Below are 16,804 nucleotides of genomic sequence, written 5' to 3'. Positions count from 1 at the left end.
CTGCAAGAAGGCCTTTGACACAGTTCCTCACAAGAGATTAGTGCAGAAGCTAGAGCATCAGGTGCATATAACAGGAAGAGCACTGCAATGGATCAGAGAATACCTGACAGGGAGGCAACAACGAGTCATGGTACGTAATGATGTATCACAGTGGGCACCTGTGACGAGCGGGGTCCCACAGGGGTCGGTCCTAGGACCAGTGCTATTTTTGGTATATGTGAACGACATGACGGAAGGGTTAGACTCAGAAGTGTCCCTGTTTGCAGATGATGTGAAGTTAATGAGGAGAATTAAATCTGATGAGGACCAGGCAGGACTTCAAAGAGACCTGGACAGACTGGACACCTGGTCCAGCAAATGGCTTCTCGAATTTAATCCTGCCAAATGCAAAGTCATGAAGATAGGGGAAGGGCACAGAAGACCACAGACAGAGTATAAGCTAGGTGGCCAAAGACTGCAAACCTCACTCAAGGAGAAAGATCTTGGGGTGAGTATAACACCGAGCATGTCTCCGGAAGCACACATCAATCAGATAACTGCTGCAGCATATGGGCGCCTGGCAAACCTGAGAACAGCATTCCGACACCTTAGTAAGGAATCATTCAAGACACTGTACACCGTGTATGTCAGGCCCATACTGGAGTATGCAGCACCTGTTTGGAACCCGCACTTGATAAAGCACGTCAAGAAACTAGAGAAAGTACAAAGGTTTGCAACAAGGTTAGTTCCAGAGCTAAGGGGAATGTCCTATGAAGAAAGATTAAGGGAAATCGGCCTGACGACACTGGAGGACAGGAGGGTCAGGGGAGACATGATAACGACATATAAAATACTGCGTGGAATAGACAAGGTGGACAAGGACAGGATGTTCCAGGGAGGGGACACAGAAACAAGAGGCCACAATTGGAAGTTGAAGACACAAATGAGTCAGAGAGATAGTAGGAAGTATTTCTTCAGTCATAGAGTTGTAAGGCAGTGGAATAGCCTAGAAAATGACGTAGTGGAGGCAGGAACCATACACAGTTTTAAGACGAGGTTTGATAAAGCTCATGGAGCGGGGAGAGAGAGGGTCTAGTAGCAACCGGTGAAGAGGCGGGGCCAGGAGCTAGGACTCGACCCCTGCAACCACAAATAGGTGAGTACAAATAGGTGAGTACACACACACACACACACACACACACACACACACACACACACACACACACACACACACACACAAACACACACACACACACACACACACACACACACACACACACACACACACACACACACACACACACACACACACACACACACACACACACACACACAGATCATGAGGAAAGATAGAAAGGGCAGGGGGGGAGGTGGGGTTGCTCTGCTCGTAAAAAACAGATGGAAATTCGAGAAAATGGAAGGAATAGATGAGACGGAAGAAAGAGACTACATAGCAGGTACACTTCAGTCTGGGGAACACAAAGTGGTCATTGCAGTGATGTATAATCCACCACAGAACTGCAGGAGGCCAAGAGAGGAATATGAAGAGAGCAACAGAGCAATGGTGGACACACTTGCTGAGGTGGCAAGAAGAGCTCACTCCAGCAGAGCAAAGTTGCTGGTTATGGGGGATTTCAACCACATTATTATTATTATAATCAAGGGGGAAGCGCTAAACCCGGAGGATTATACAGCGCCTGGGGGGGGATGTTTTTCAACCACAGGGAGATTGACTGGGAAAACCTGGAGCCACATGGGGGTCCCGAAACATGGAGAGCCAGGATGTTGGACGTGGTGCTGGAAAACCTCATGCACCAACATGTTAAGGACACTACCAGAGTGAGAGGGAAGGATGAACCAGCAAGATTGGACCTTGTGTTCACCCTGGGCAGCTCAGATATTGAGGACATCAAGTATGAGAGTCCCCTAGGAGCTAGCGACCACGTGGTTCTGTGCTTTGAATACATAGTAGAGCTGCAAGTGGAGAGAATAACAGGAGTTGAATGGGAAAAGCCTGACTATAAGAGGGGACTACATAGGGTTGAAGAACTTCCTGCGGGAGGTCCAGTGGGACAGAGAACTGGCAGGAAAGCCAGTAAATGAAATGATGGAATATGTAACAACAAAATGCAAGGAGGCAGTGGAAAGGTTTATTCCCAAGGGCAACAGTAACAACGGGAAGACCAGAACGAGCCCCTGGTTTACCCGACGGTGTAAGGAGGCAAAAACAAAATGCAATAGAGAATGGAAAAAGTACAGAAGGCAGAGAACACACGAAAATAGGGAGATCAGTCGCAGAGCCAGGAATGAGTACGCACAGGTAAGGAGGGAGGCCCAATGACAGTATGAAAATGACATAGCATCGAGAATGAAGACTGACCCGAAACTGTTGTATAGCCACATCAGGAGGAAGACAACAGTCAAAGACCAGGTGATCAGATTAAGGACAGAAGGTGGAGAACTCACAAGAAATGATCAGGAGGTATGTGAGGAGCTGAACAGGAGATTTAAGGAAGTTTTTACAGTAGAGAAACGTTTCATAATAAAGATACCTAACTGTTGCATGTGTGTCTTACCTAACAACATTATGGAAGTTTGTTGGGTTTAGAGTACCAAGAGGTTGCAGTGGCGGCTCTAAGTAGTTCTGAATACTGCTCACAAGGTCATTGTTAAAGGTCTCTACAGAGGAACACTCATAGGAATTATACCAGTCAGTCACATGTGCAACAAAGTCATCATGCTGATCAGTGGGAACATTAAAACGTTTCCGTTTGAATATCCCACCAGGAAGGATAATATTACCAATATCTAGTGAGGTTAGCCTAGGGAAATGATCAGACGCTATATCTGTTACAATGGAAGACTCACAGCTGGCAGAAGTAATGTTGAAGCCCAGGCACAGATCAAGGACGCCTCCATAGATATGTGTGGGTTCAAGGTCACCTACAATTTGGATATTAACATGACTGTTTAAGAGTGACAACAGTTGATTGCCATTACGATTACCAAACTGTGAGTTTCCAATGCTTTTGTCTTGCATTGTAATCGCCAATAATAAGAGTAGGCTCAGAATGAGCACAAGTTGGGAGCTCCAAGTAATTAAACTTATCAGCAGGAGCATACAAGTTAAATATGTTGAGAGCAGAGTTCCCTATATAAATCCTAACACCGTGATATTGTAGCCACTCTGTTTTCTTATGTGCAAGAAGTTGATGGGGAAGCTATTTTTTAATATATAGAACACAAGAGTTAGTAGATTTGAGGTTATATGCAACAAATGATGGTAATTTAGGGGGTTGGGATTTTTCAGGGACTCTGCACTCTTGTAGACACACAACATCAATGGGTTCGGTGGTTATTTTATGATGAAGGTCAGGAAGTCTTTTTCTAAGTGATGCAATATTCCAGCTTAATATAGAAAGTTTATACGAGTTTTGATCCATTATAGTAGTCCTGGGGTCATCTCGAGTTTCTCAGCATAATGAAAAATTTGTTCATATAAATAGCAGACCTTATCAATGTCAACAGTGCTACCCTTGTCCATGAGTTTTGTAAGTGCACTTCCAGTTGTAAGGCCTCGTGGGAGTCTTCGTATACCCAGAGCACGACGCTGTTCATGTGTGAATGTATGATAGGTGACACCACCACTCACATTCCCTCCTCCACTAACATGACACGCTGTCATGTCATCACCAACGCCACTACCAACATTGTGTTCATTACATTTATCAACAGTATTGTATTCAACATTAATGTCTATGTGGTTAACCTCATCACACTCTGCACCACCACTTATATAAGGCTCATCACTATTACTAACATTATAGACACCACCGCTCTCATCACACTCTTCACCACCACTTATATTACGCTCATCACTATTACTAACATCATAGACACCATTGCCTTTATTGTGATGCTCACTATAGTTATCAACACAAGTATTATATTCGTCATTACTGTAATTAAGAACACCACCACCACCTTGTTCAGCAACCTTACACTTGCTTTCACAAATTGTGACAATCTTGTTATATCATGTGGGAGTTCGACACGTGGATTAGGTAAAGAAATACTCACGTAGGCTGGTAGTACGTATAATTACAGACAAGGTGAGTAGCGCCCTTACAGCCGTATCCTAGTCTCTCTGCTCTCTCTCGTACAACTGACTGACTGGCCGCCCACAGTACCCATATGTGAGGGTGTCTTTGAATACTGCCAGGTCAGCGCAATATGAGTTCAGACAGTGACTCAGGCAGAGACGGTTGGTCGTGAGTCAACTGGCACAGTGGTTACTGGTAACTGGTTACTACTACTGAGAGCTCGGCTCATGACTAATATCTTTAGAGGTCTCATAGGTAATGCACTTATGGTGTACTTAGATGACGTAATCGTCATGTCTAAAGACGTGGATACACACTTGAAAAGACTTGATGTAGTACTTGGTAAGCTTGAAGAAGCCAATTTAAAGATCAAACTGTCTAAATGTCAATTTTTCAGATCAGAAATTAAGTTTCTTGGTCACGTAGTCACTCCTAGAGGGGTTACGACTGACCAAAGTAAAGTAACTGCAGTACTAAATTTTCCAACTCCCAAAACTGCTGATGCCGTAAGATCCTTTGTGGGCTTAGCAGGTTTTTATAGATCTTTCATTGCCAATTTTTCTTCCATAGCTGCTCCTCTAACTGAGTTGCTTAAGAAAGATGCTCCTTTTGTTTGGACCTTCCGTCAAGAAAGAGCATTCCAAACTCTAAAAGAAAAGCTAACATCTGCTCCAATTTTGAAATTTCCAGATTTTTCTAAGCCCTTCTATCTGACAACTGATGCTAGTTCAATTGGCATAGGTGCCGTACTAGCTCAGAAGACCGATGGCAAGTACAACGCAGTTGCATTTGCTAGCCGAGTCCTTACGAAGGCTGAACGTAATTATACAGTAACTGAGTTAGTTTAATATGTTTATTATGCACCCCATACCCATCCTGTGGGCGGTAGTCAAAAGATTACAGAGGTACATAATGGGTCCAGGGACTGGGCCTCAAAGTTTTGATAGCTGAGCAAGCTACAGAGGCAATGAACTCACAATTTACAAAGGTAATGAACTCACAATTTACAAAGGTAATGAACTCCAGGTAGGTCTAGTCACAATCATTACAAGTTACAAAGGTATTTACAGATTACAGAGGTACACAATGGGTCCAGGGACCGGGCTCCAAAGTTTTGATGGCTGAACTAGGTACAAGGTAATGAACTCACAAGTTACAAAGGTAATGAACTCACAAGTTACAAAGGTAATGAATACTGTAAGAATGGTTACTTACGTTTATACATGGCTGCAATCATGAACAAATTTTAGAGTAATGAGCAATTCACACTTCCACACCCGGTCACAACTGTAGTGAGTTATTGGTGCAAATGTTGATTGCTGAGTCTCTCTCTCTCTCACACACACACACACACACACACACACACATACAAATTCATACACACACACACATAAACACACACACACACACACACACACAAACTCATACACAGTAACTGAGCAAGAAGCTTTAGCAATAGTATGGTCTTTAAAGCACTTCCGAGACATTATTTATCAGTACTCTTCATGTCTTGACAGACCATGCTCCACTGATACCCTTATTCCAGAACAAACAACCTACGGGAAGGTTAGCTAGATGGACCTTGACTATCCAAGAGTTCAATCCCACCGCTGCCACCATTTATCATGTGGGAGTTCGACATGGATTGGGTAAAGAAATACTCACGTAGGCTGGTAGTACGTATAATTACAGACAAGGTGAGTAGCGCCCTTACAGCCGTATCCTAGTCTCTCTGCTCTCTCTCGTACAACTGACTGACTGGCCGCCCACAGTACCCATATGTGAGGGTGTCTTTGAATACTGCCAGGTCAGCGCAATATGAGTTCAGACAGTGACTCAGGCAGAGACGGTTGGTCGTGAGTCAACTGGCACAGTGGTTACTGGTAACTGGTTACTACTACTGAGAGTTATTGGTACACTCTACACATCTTTCCTTGGGTTGTTCAAGTTGTTGTTTCAGGAGAAATTGTTGTGTTTCCAGTACTTTTATGCGCGACATCAGATTGTATACCACAGGAGCAAGACTTGGAACATCTGGAGACGTGAAGTCCCGGTCAGCTGAGCTCGTTGGCTGACTGTCAGCTGACTCAGCTAGGCTGGTATTGACAGCCGACGTGATGGAGGTCTGTTGACGTGCTCCCCAGGTGAGGTGCTCAACCCCATTGTCTGAGGGCAGGCATGAGCCAGTATTCATACCCGAGGTACCTGGTAGTCCTGGGGGGTCATAATGAGGGGGACAGGGTGAAGTGCGGTTGGCTGTGATGCGATCAGCCCTCACACTGCAGTCAGCAAGAGCTGCTGTGACTCCTGAGGTCTTACAATTGATACATTGTTTAGCAACAGTCTGTTGCTGTTTGATCATATCATAACACCGTTCAGAAGGATGAGCATTGGCACACACTGCACACCAGTGTGACTTAGATGGGCATTTACTGGCAATGTGGCCCCAGCGTTGACACTTATAACATCGACGTTGAGGAGGTCTGTACAATGCAATGTAATAGCGTCTGTTGAGGGCTGCGCGGGAGTGAATATAGCGTGGCAGAGTCCCCCGGCCAGTCCACTCAGCTAATATCAGACCGTTGGAAAGTCGACGAGGGCTTGCAACTTGCTCTGACGCCAGATATTGAGGATTCAAGTGCTTGTTGACGTTGTAGATGACAATAAGCACTTTAGGTGCCCTTGGTGGGGCAGCTCGGAGTTTGATGTTGGCATATTCGCAAGTGAGAAGTTTGTCTATAAATGCTGAATCATTAGGCACAAAGACGTAGTTATCCTCATCGCGGACAAACTTGATCGTTTTCTCATGATTGTTTACACTAGCTTCGAAAAACCAGTTAAACTTGGTCTCTTGATCAGTGTTGTTAGGGAAATCTAACCTGACAGCTTTGGGAGGGTGTGCGCCCACTGTATTGCTTTCAGCAAGCTTTCTCTGGAAGCCTCGTTCTTTTTTCCGAGCCTGTTTACTAAAATATGTTTCAAATCTGCCTTCACCATCATCTACGTCAACACCATCAGCTATACTCATAGCTGACAGGAGTTTCACACTGGCGATGGGCTAAAGGATAACGGTGAATAGAAGGGACAAGGAAGGGATATTCACTTCGCTAGACACAGGCAATGTGGGTGTAGTGGCCTGCGGGTCGCAGTGCGATTTTCAAGGTCATTCACTGGGCCCACAGTCGTCTCGAGAGTTACCAACACTGTACTACTTGTTAATTACTCCAAACCCGCAGCACTTAACACATCTAGCACACGTGTCTTGGAATGACAGACAAATTTTCACTACATAAGAACTAGTTCTCACAACACCGAAGGTACGGTCGGAACACTGTAGAACGTTCACAAAGGCATTCTGTAACTTGGCCTTCACTGGCTGGCTTGGAGCGCTCTTTAGCCTGGATCAGCTAAACTCGCCCTTATCCCATATGTAGATAATGGCGACGAGTTAAGGGATACCGGTGAATAGGAAAGTCGAGGAAGGGACATTCACCTCACTAGACACATGCAGTATGGGTGTAAGTGGCATGTGGGTCTTATAGTGCCATTTTCAAGGTCACCCAGCAGGCCAGACATTCCTCACTCATTTTAAGCCTACGTAGGTACTGATGGTAGCACAATGTCCTAAGTCAGTGAAATCCACTCGTGCAAATAGTTACAACAAATCTGCAGCACTTAACACTTCTAGCACAAACTTACTATGTTTATAGGTGAACCTCTGGCATGTCCCACTTAAAAAGTCAGTACTGCAATGCTCGTTAAATTGTTCTTAACTAAGCCACTACAGGAAACACTGGTATGCCAGCAGCACTGTAGAACGTATACGTAGACATGCTGGGGGTCAGGAGCTGTAACTGCAGGCTGCCTTAGCTTGTCCTGGCTAGCTTGGAATGCTGTTTTCAAGCTTGCTTGAATGTGCTTGCTAAGCCCGTGTCAACCACTTGGATATTTGCTTGTAGCAGGCAGGTAGGCACACAGGAGACATATTCGTAAGATGAGTGGAGTGTGGCACTGAGGACTGACACGGGCACTCAAGCGATTATGTGGTCTGGCAAAAACCGCCCATGCACTCTGCCCCAGGGCCAGACTCATGGAACTCTGTGTTCATCAAGAACTGCAAGAAGCCCCTATCACGAGCCTTTTCCATCCTATGGAGAGGGAGCATGGACACAGGGGTCGTCCCTCAGTTACTAAAAACAACAGACATAGCCCCACTCCACAAAGGGGGCAGTAAAGCAGCAGCAAAGAACTACAGACCAATAGCACTAACATCCCATATCATAAAAATCTTTGAAAGGGTCCTAAGAAGCAAGATCACCACCCACCTAGAAACCCATCAGTTACACAACCCAGCTATCAAAACTTCAGCTATCAAAACTTTGGGGGCCCAGTCCCTGGACCCATTACGTACCTCTGTAATCTGTAAATACCTTTGTAACTTGTCATGATTGTGACCAGACTTACCTGGAGTTCATTACCTTTGTAAATTGTGAGTTCATTACCTTTGTAAATTGTGAGTTCATTACCTTTGTAAATTGTGAGTTCATTACCTCTGTAACTTGCTCAGCTATCAAAACTTTGGAGTCCAGTCCCTGGACCAATTATGTACCTCTGTAATCTTTTGACTACCGCCCACAGGATGGGTATGGGGTGCATAATAAACATATTAAACTAACTAACTACACAACCCAGGGCAACATGGGTTTAGAACAGGTCGCTCCTGTCTGTCTCAACTATTGGATCACTACGACAAGGTCCTAAATGCACTAGAAGACAAAAAGAATGCAGATGTAATATATACAGACTTTGCAAAAGCCTTCGACAAGTGTGACCATGGCATAATAGCGCACAAAATGCGTGCTAAAGGAATAACAGGAAAAGTCGGTCGATGGATCTATAATTTCCTCACTAACAGAACACAGAGAGTAGTCGTCAACAGAGTAAAGTCCGAGGCAGCTACGGTGAAAAGCTCTGTTCCACAAGGCACAGTACTAGCTCCCATCTTGTTCCTCATCCTCATATCCGACATAGACAAGGATGTCAGCCACAGCACCGTGTCTTCCTTTGCAGATGACACCCGAATCTGCATGACAGTGTCTTCCATTGCAGACACTGCAAGGCTCCAGGCGGACATCAACCAAATCTTTCAGTGGGCTGCGGAAAACAATATGAAGTTCAACGATGAGAAATTTCAATTACTCAGATATGGTAAACATGAGGAAATTAAATCTTCATCAGAGTACAAAACAAATTCTGGCCACAAAATAGAGCGAAACACCAACGTCAAAGACCTGGGAGTGATTATGTCGGAGGATCTCACCTTCAAGGACCATAACATTGTATCAATCGCATCTGCTAGAAAAATGACAGGATGGATAATGAGAACCTTCAAAACTAGGGAGGCCAAGCCCATGATGACACTCTTCAGGTCACTTGTTCTATCTAGGCTGGAATATTGCTGCACTCTAACAGCACCTTTCAAGGCAGGTGAAATTGCCGACCTAGAAAATGTACAGAAAACTTTCACGGCGCGCATAACGGAGATAAAACACCTCAATTACTGGGAGCGCTTGAGGTTTCTAAACCTGTATTCCCTGGAACGCAGGAGGGAGAGATACATGATTATATACACCTGGAAAATCCTAGAGGGACTAGTACCGAACTTGCACACGAAAATCACTCACTACGAAAGCAAAAGACTTGGCAGACGATGCACCATCCCCCCCAATGAAAAGCAGGGGTGTCACTAGCACGTTAAGAGACCATACAATAAGTGTCAGGGGCCCGAGACTGTTCAACTGCCTTCCAGCACACATAAGGGGGATTACCAACAGACCCCTGGCAGTCTTCAAGCTGGCACTGGACAAGCACCTAAAGTCAGTTCCTGATCAGCCGGGCTGTGGCTCGTACGTTGGTTTGCGTGCAGCCAGCAGCAACAGCCTGGTTGATCAGGGGCTGATCCACCAGGAGGCCTGGTCACAGACCGGGCCGCGGGGGCGTTGACCCCCGAAACTCTCTCCAGGTAAACTCCAGACCATAAGTAAATAGAGGCGAATGACTGAGTTCCAAATCGAGGAAGGAGGGGAGACAGGCGAGGTGGAGTGAAGGTGTAGCCTCCTACAGCCACTTCACATTAACATATTTGTGTTTCACTAGGTATATCACTAGTCACAGTTCACACATAAGAGTTAGAAGAACGGTTTCTCGACTGTTCTCACATTATCCCTAGTTTAATAAAAGGAGTCATTTGCTCCCGGCCCAAAATTTTAATTATACCCCAAAAAATTTAGCGAATAATTTTTTTATATAGTCTCTCTTTACAAGCAACTAAAGCATTGCTGTCTTGAATATCATCCAAACTTGGAAACAGACCAATAGCACTATCGTCTCACATCATAAAAAAATCTTTGAAAGGGTTCTAAAAAGTAAGATCGCCACCCACATCAGTTGCACAACCCAGGGCAGCACGGGTTTACAGCAGGTCGCTCCTGCCTCTCGCAACTACTGGATCACTATGACATGGTCTTGGATACCCCAGATTAGAAACAAAATGCAAATGTAGTATACACATACATTGCAAAAGCCTTCGACAAATGTGATCATGGTATAACAGCACACAAAATGCGTGATAGAGAAATAACAGGAAAAGTTGATAGATGGATTTATAACTTCCTAACAAACAGAACACAAACCATACCACGGGCAGGGTTAGAACCCGCGATCAGAGAGTCACGTTGATGGCTTTGAGTGGACTTGAGCTAGAGTTCGTCATGGTCTCACTAGCTGGAGATTCGTCTGTAAAAACTTGCATTTGTGGTCACAGTGGTGCCTGTGCTAACCTTGAGACTGATCGCGGGTTCTAACCCCTCCCGTGGTATGGTTTGTTTGCAATCGTGTCATTACGATTTCGTGAGTAAAATAGAACACAACGAGTAATAGTAAATAGAGTACAGTCAGTCGCAGCTACAGTGAAAAGCTCTGTTCCACAAGGTACAGTACTTGCCCCCATCCTTCTCATCTTCACCGTGGCCTGGTGGCTAAAGCTCTAGCTTTACACGGCGAGGGTCCGGGTTAGATTTCCGGCGAGGGTAGAAACATTGGGCGTGTTTCTTTACACCGGTTGGGTATGTTCCCCATTAGTAAAATAGGAACCTGGGTGTTAGTCGACTGGTGTGGGTCGCATCCTGGGAAAAAACTGACCTAATTTGCCCGAAATACTCTGCATAACAAACGGCTATTTATATAGCAGTATGTCATCGATATCAGCTAGGCCTGTATACCTTGTACATGTACTTGTAGAAATAAAGATATTATCATTATTATTTATATTATTATAGAGATGTAAGCCACAGCACAGTGTCCTTTGCGGATGATACCCAAATTTGCATGACAGTGTCATCCATCGAAGACTGCAAATCTCCAAGTGGATATTAACCAAATAAAGAGATAGAGATAAAGATTTTATTTCTTTGCAAAGGTTACAATCTGTAATTACAATTTTGATTTGCTAAGTACAAAGAAAGCCACTGTCATGCCAGGGCATTTCGGGCAGTAATCCTTAGATGGGCAGCAGAAAACAATATGAAGTTCATTAGATATTTCAATTATTTCGCCATGGAAAACTCATTATTTCGCCATGGAAAACTCGAGGAAATAAAAGCTATACGTATCAGAGTGTAAAACAATTTCCAACCACAATAGAGTGAAAAACCTAATGTGAAGGACCTGGGAGTGGTAATATCAGAGAATCTCACTTTCAAAGATCACAACATGTATCTACTACATCTAGAAAAATGATAGGATGGGCAATGAGAACCTTCAAAACTATAGATGACAAGCCTATGATCATTCTCTTCAAATCACTTGTTCTCTCTAGGCTGGAATATTGTACACTAATGACCCCTTTCAAGGTAGGCAAAATTGCAGACCATGAGAATATACAGAGAACTTTCACAAATTACTAGGAATGGTTGAAGTCCCTTGATTTGTACTTGCAGAAAAATCCTAGGACTAGTCCCAGATCTGCACACAAAAGTCGCTCCCTATGAAAGCAAAAGACTCGGTAGGAGATGCAACATTTCCCCACGAGTATGCTAAGAGACAACACAATAAGTGTCAGGGGCCCAAGACTGTTCAACTGCCTCCCAACATACATAAGGGGGATTGCCAATAGATCCCTGGTTGTCTTCAAGAAGCTGGACAGGCACCTAAAGTCAGAGCCTGACCAGCTGGGCAGTGGCTTGTAGTTAGTTAGTTTAATATGTTTATTATGCACCCCATACCCATCCTGTGGGCGGTAGTCAAGAGATTACAGAGGTACATAATTGGTCCAGGGACTGGACTCCAAAGTTTTGATAGCTGAGCAAGTCACAGAGGCAATGAACTCACAATTTACAAAGGTAATGAACTCACAATTTACAAAGGTAATGAACTCACAATTTACAAAGATAATGAACTCCAGGTAAGTCTGGTCACAATCATGACAAGCTACAAAGGTATTTACAGATTACAGAGGTACGTAATGGGTCCAGGGACTGGGCCCCCAAAGTACGTCAGTTTATGTGCAGCCAGCAGTAACAGGCTGGTTGATCAGGCTCTGATCCACCACTAGACTTAGTCATGGACTGGGCTGCAGGGGCGTTGACCCCCAAAACCGCCTCCAGGTAACTATCATCATCACTCTTTTTGTTTAAAAAAAACAGAGAAAATGATTGAAAGGTCCACTGAAGGCATAAAAAAAAAAACGAGATAACGAGAAAAGCAAAATAGAGGAAATGCTGAACTTTGCAAAACTTCAAAAATAGTTTTTCTCTACCATAAAGGTACTTTACATACTGGTGTGGGGGTGAGAATCATGAATTCCTGTCACTCATGTAGCAGTTAGATACTAAGTTAGTTTTAAGCCTGCCCATAATGCTCTGCATACAAGGGACTTTTGGTATGTACACCCAATCACTCTATTTCTGTGTACAACTATGTATCATGTCCAAATAATAAATAAATAAATAAATAAGTGCATATTGTCAGTGCCAATCGTATGACAATGCCTCCAATATGAGTATTTTTTTTATTTGGACATGATACATAGTTGTACAAAGAAATACGTATAGTGATTGGGTGTACATCCCAAAAGCCCCTTGTATACAGAGCATTATGGGCAGCTTAAAATTAACTTAAGATTAACTAAGCAATGATATATTCAGTGGTGAAAATTACAGGAAACAAATTACAACATGAAGTGCATATGAGTATTTCATATAAGAAGCATTATAGCTGTACAAATTTGTAGCATAACAGTGTATAATATAATCTGATCAAATCTGGAGTTACCTGGAGTTTACCCGGAGAGAGTTCCGGGGGTCAACGCCCCCGCAGAAATAGGTCATATAGTCATTAAATGAGTTACTGTGCATTCAAGAGAATGGCATATTCTATTAGGTAATGTAACTAAAAAAACATAGTTTGATAGGGTCACAGGTTATACATTTATGAGATTCAGTTATTCAGTATTTATTTAGTTGTGGTTGAATAAGTGGTTTTTAAGAAGAGTCTTGAATTGATAAACAGACAGTATTTCTTTTATATTCACAGTTAATGAATTCCAGATTTTTGGGCCTTTTATGTGAATTGAGTTTTTACATAGTATAAGATGAACACAGGGAACATCAAAAAGTGATCTCTGCCTTGTGTTATGGTCATGTGTTCGGTTGAGGTTGGTAAGGAGACGTTTGAGGGGAGGGTTTATATCAGAGCTTAGTGTTCTATGTATGTAGTAGGTACAATAATAAGTATGGATGTTTTGTACAGTGAGTAAGTTTAGAGTTTTGAATATTGGTGGAGTATGCTGCCTGGAGTGGGAATTTATCATTCTGACTGCAGCCTTTTGTTGGGTAATTAATGGTCAGAGATGATTTATTGTTGTTGAGCCCCATGCACAAATTCCATAGGTAAGATAGGGGTAAATGAGCGAGTGATATAGGGCCAGGATTATTATTATTATTACAATCAAGGGGGAAGCGCTAAACCCGGAGGATTATACAGCGCCTGGGGGGGGGGGATGTGGAAGGCATTCAGGCTTAATTTGGGGAACTGGAGCACAGATCCAATTCCCTAAATCAAGAGCCCCTCACCAACATCAAGGAACCTTCCTTGAGGGGCCTATAGGGCCAGGAGGGCTGATTGTGGAACATAGTACCATATCTTTGATAGTATGCCTACGGTCTTGGAAATTTTCTTGGAAATTTGTTTTACATGTGTTTGAAATTTGAGTCTATTATCAAGGTGGATTCCTAAGAATTTTCCCTCTGTGAGCTTTGATAGGTGATCCATTTATCATTATTTTAAGAGGAACATCTGTAGTTCTGTTCCCGAACTGAATGAAGTAGGTTTTGTCAATATCCAGGTAGATATTTTCTGTAATTCGGTATTTACAGTATTGGCTAGTATGACTGGGCTTGGGTGAGAGAAGACGTATGTAGTGTCATCTGCAAATAGTGTGGGTTTGAGTAGTTGCGATGCATTTGGTAGGTCGTTTATGTAAATGAGAAAGAGAAGAGGGCCAAGGATACTTCCCTGTGGGACACCAACTGTAATTGGCTGTGCGGAAGAGTTTGCTCCATTTGTGTACACTAGGGATAGGATAGGCCTATCCCTTTTCTTTCCAGCGAGGTGAATTTCCTGATTTTAATTTATTGGCCTGATTTTCTATTTGAAAAACTACCAAATGAAAAGCTTCAGAAGCTGTGGATGTACCGTGTAGTTATGGGAATATCTCCCTTTGCATTTCAATCCCATTAGTATGAATGTACTGTCCATCTTTCTTTCACTGATGACAAGCTTTAGTGGCAAAGGGTTTATGCCCTCAAGCATGTGAAAAATTATTCTAGTAATTTGTTTGCTTGAGTGTTTCTTTATGTTTTTCAGAAAGCAGATGGTTCATGATTGTGTGTATCTCAGTTTAATATTATTAGTGTGTATGGGTAATCAATTAAATGAGGAAAATAAAAACTACCACATTTTATTAATACTCCTTCATTTTGAAATCTAAAGAAGCCAGAGATGAGAGATTCTTCATTCATTCTCAGAGAACCTGTGTTCCATAGTTCTTATGTTGAGACTGGCCTGAAAATATTCTTTGCCCTGGGCCCTGGCAGGATTTATAATACAGATTGGCCATCACTAATCTGGTTCCATCACTAATCCAGCATTAATTTCAGCTAGCGTAAGTATCACAGCCATTTTATGAGGCGCCTGCTGAGTGCAGTTAACTCTGGCAGACCAGAACGAGAGTTTCTTCAGGAATTTAATGGTCCCAATGGTGCCGGATTAGTGATGGTCAACCTGAACTATTTTGTTCACAGGATGGATTAGGAATGCATAAAAGCTAGCAATATTATACCTTTCACTGGGCTAATAAAGAAAAACCATCAAATTAAAAGCCTTTATTTTGAGAGATGTACACTTCAGATGTCATAGGAGCACAGTGGTACAATTTATACATCAGATGGCAGGATTTGACACATCATACAAAGCACCTAATTGGCTGGACACTTAGTATGGCATTGCATGATCAAAGTTTAAAAAAAAAAAAAAAGGCATTTACAGTAGCAATCCTATGAAAACAACTAAAAATACATTTCCGTGATTTTATATTTAAAATAAAAGACTGTGCTGTACATAGTTATTACACATAGTGAATAACCAAATATACCATTTTTATAATTAAGAGTGGCACTTCTAGTGATGATACCGCTTCCAGGTTAACTAATAAATTTCCCAGTCAGTTTAACCATTTTAATATACAGTTTATACATTACAATAAAATTCTTTGCTCAAATTGTATCAAAAAAAGTAGACTGATTTCAGTAATTACTAACTGATGCTAAAAAGTCAATCAAATTACCAGGCTAATTGGTTTCCACATAACCAACAGATACATTACAGCTTAGATTAACTTCCCAAACAGGTACACTATATAATGCAGACAACTCACCCAACAGATGCATTCTGTAATGCTGACAACTCACCCAACAAGTATACCATGTGATGCTGGCAACTCACCCAGATGGTATACTGATACTGACAGCTCACCCAACAGGTACATTATATGGTACTGACAACCCACCTAACAGGCACACAATATGTTGAAGAATGAGACACTTATGCAACATATGAGAACCTTTATTGCTATAAAGATGCCTAAATGTTGTGCAAGTGTCTCATTCTTCAACTTGTCGGTTCTCTGAGCCATTCATCTACAATTGTCAGTTTTCTAAACCATTTACATCACACACATGTTGCTTGGAACTATACCAGACACACCATACTATGTGATGCTGCCGAGGTGTTAGCAACTCAACTACAAGGCATGCACTAATATATTAGTAACTCAACCAATATAAACCATATGGCACGGGGAACTCAACTCCAAGGAACAACATGCAATGATGGGCAAAACTGGACAGACCTTTTAGCACCTGGCATGTTAGCCAGCTTATACACTGTGCTGTAAGCAAATTTAAAACAGCATGCAGATTGTATGGTAAAATTTTTATACAGCATGAGCATTGGAGTGACAATACTAACCAACAGATATGTTATGTCATACTAACAAGTTGGTTAGCTAGCAGACCATGTGCTACCCATAGATTAGCATTTATGGAAAACACACTATTACTGACTTCAGCAGATAGACCACACTGATCTAACAGGTTAATCATCAG

General features: G+C 42.7%; 1 protein-coding gene across 6 annotated transcripts in view; it reads right to left on the bottom strand.

Moving 5' to 3' along the window:
* Window positions 1-15,508: 15,508 nt before the first annotated feature.
* The window catches only part of LOC128686172 (FGFR1 oncogene partner 2 homolog), an 83,383-nt gene continuing 82,087 nt past the window's right edge, over window positions 15,509-16,804 (bottom strand). For all 6 annotated transcript variants that reach the window (XM_070083160.1, XM_053772948.2, XM_070083162.1 and 3 more), the window contains one exon: window positions 15,509-16,804. This exon is cut by the window's right edge and continues 5,587 nt beyond it. The gene's annotated coding sequence lies outside the window, so the exon portion shown is untranslated.

This window comes from Cherax quadricarinatus, chromosome 9 (genome assembly GCF_038502225.1).
Source record: "Cherax quadricarinatus isolate ZL_2023a chromosome 9, ASM3850222v1, whole genome shotgun sequence".
In the NCBI taxonomy this organism is placed as follows: Eukaryota; Metazoa; Arthropoda; class Malacostraca; order Decapoda; family Parastacidae; genus Cherax; species Cherax quadricarinatus.
Note: the sequence above shows the minus strand (reverse complement) of the source record. Positions and strands in the feature narration are given on the sequence as shown.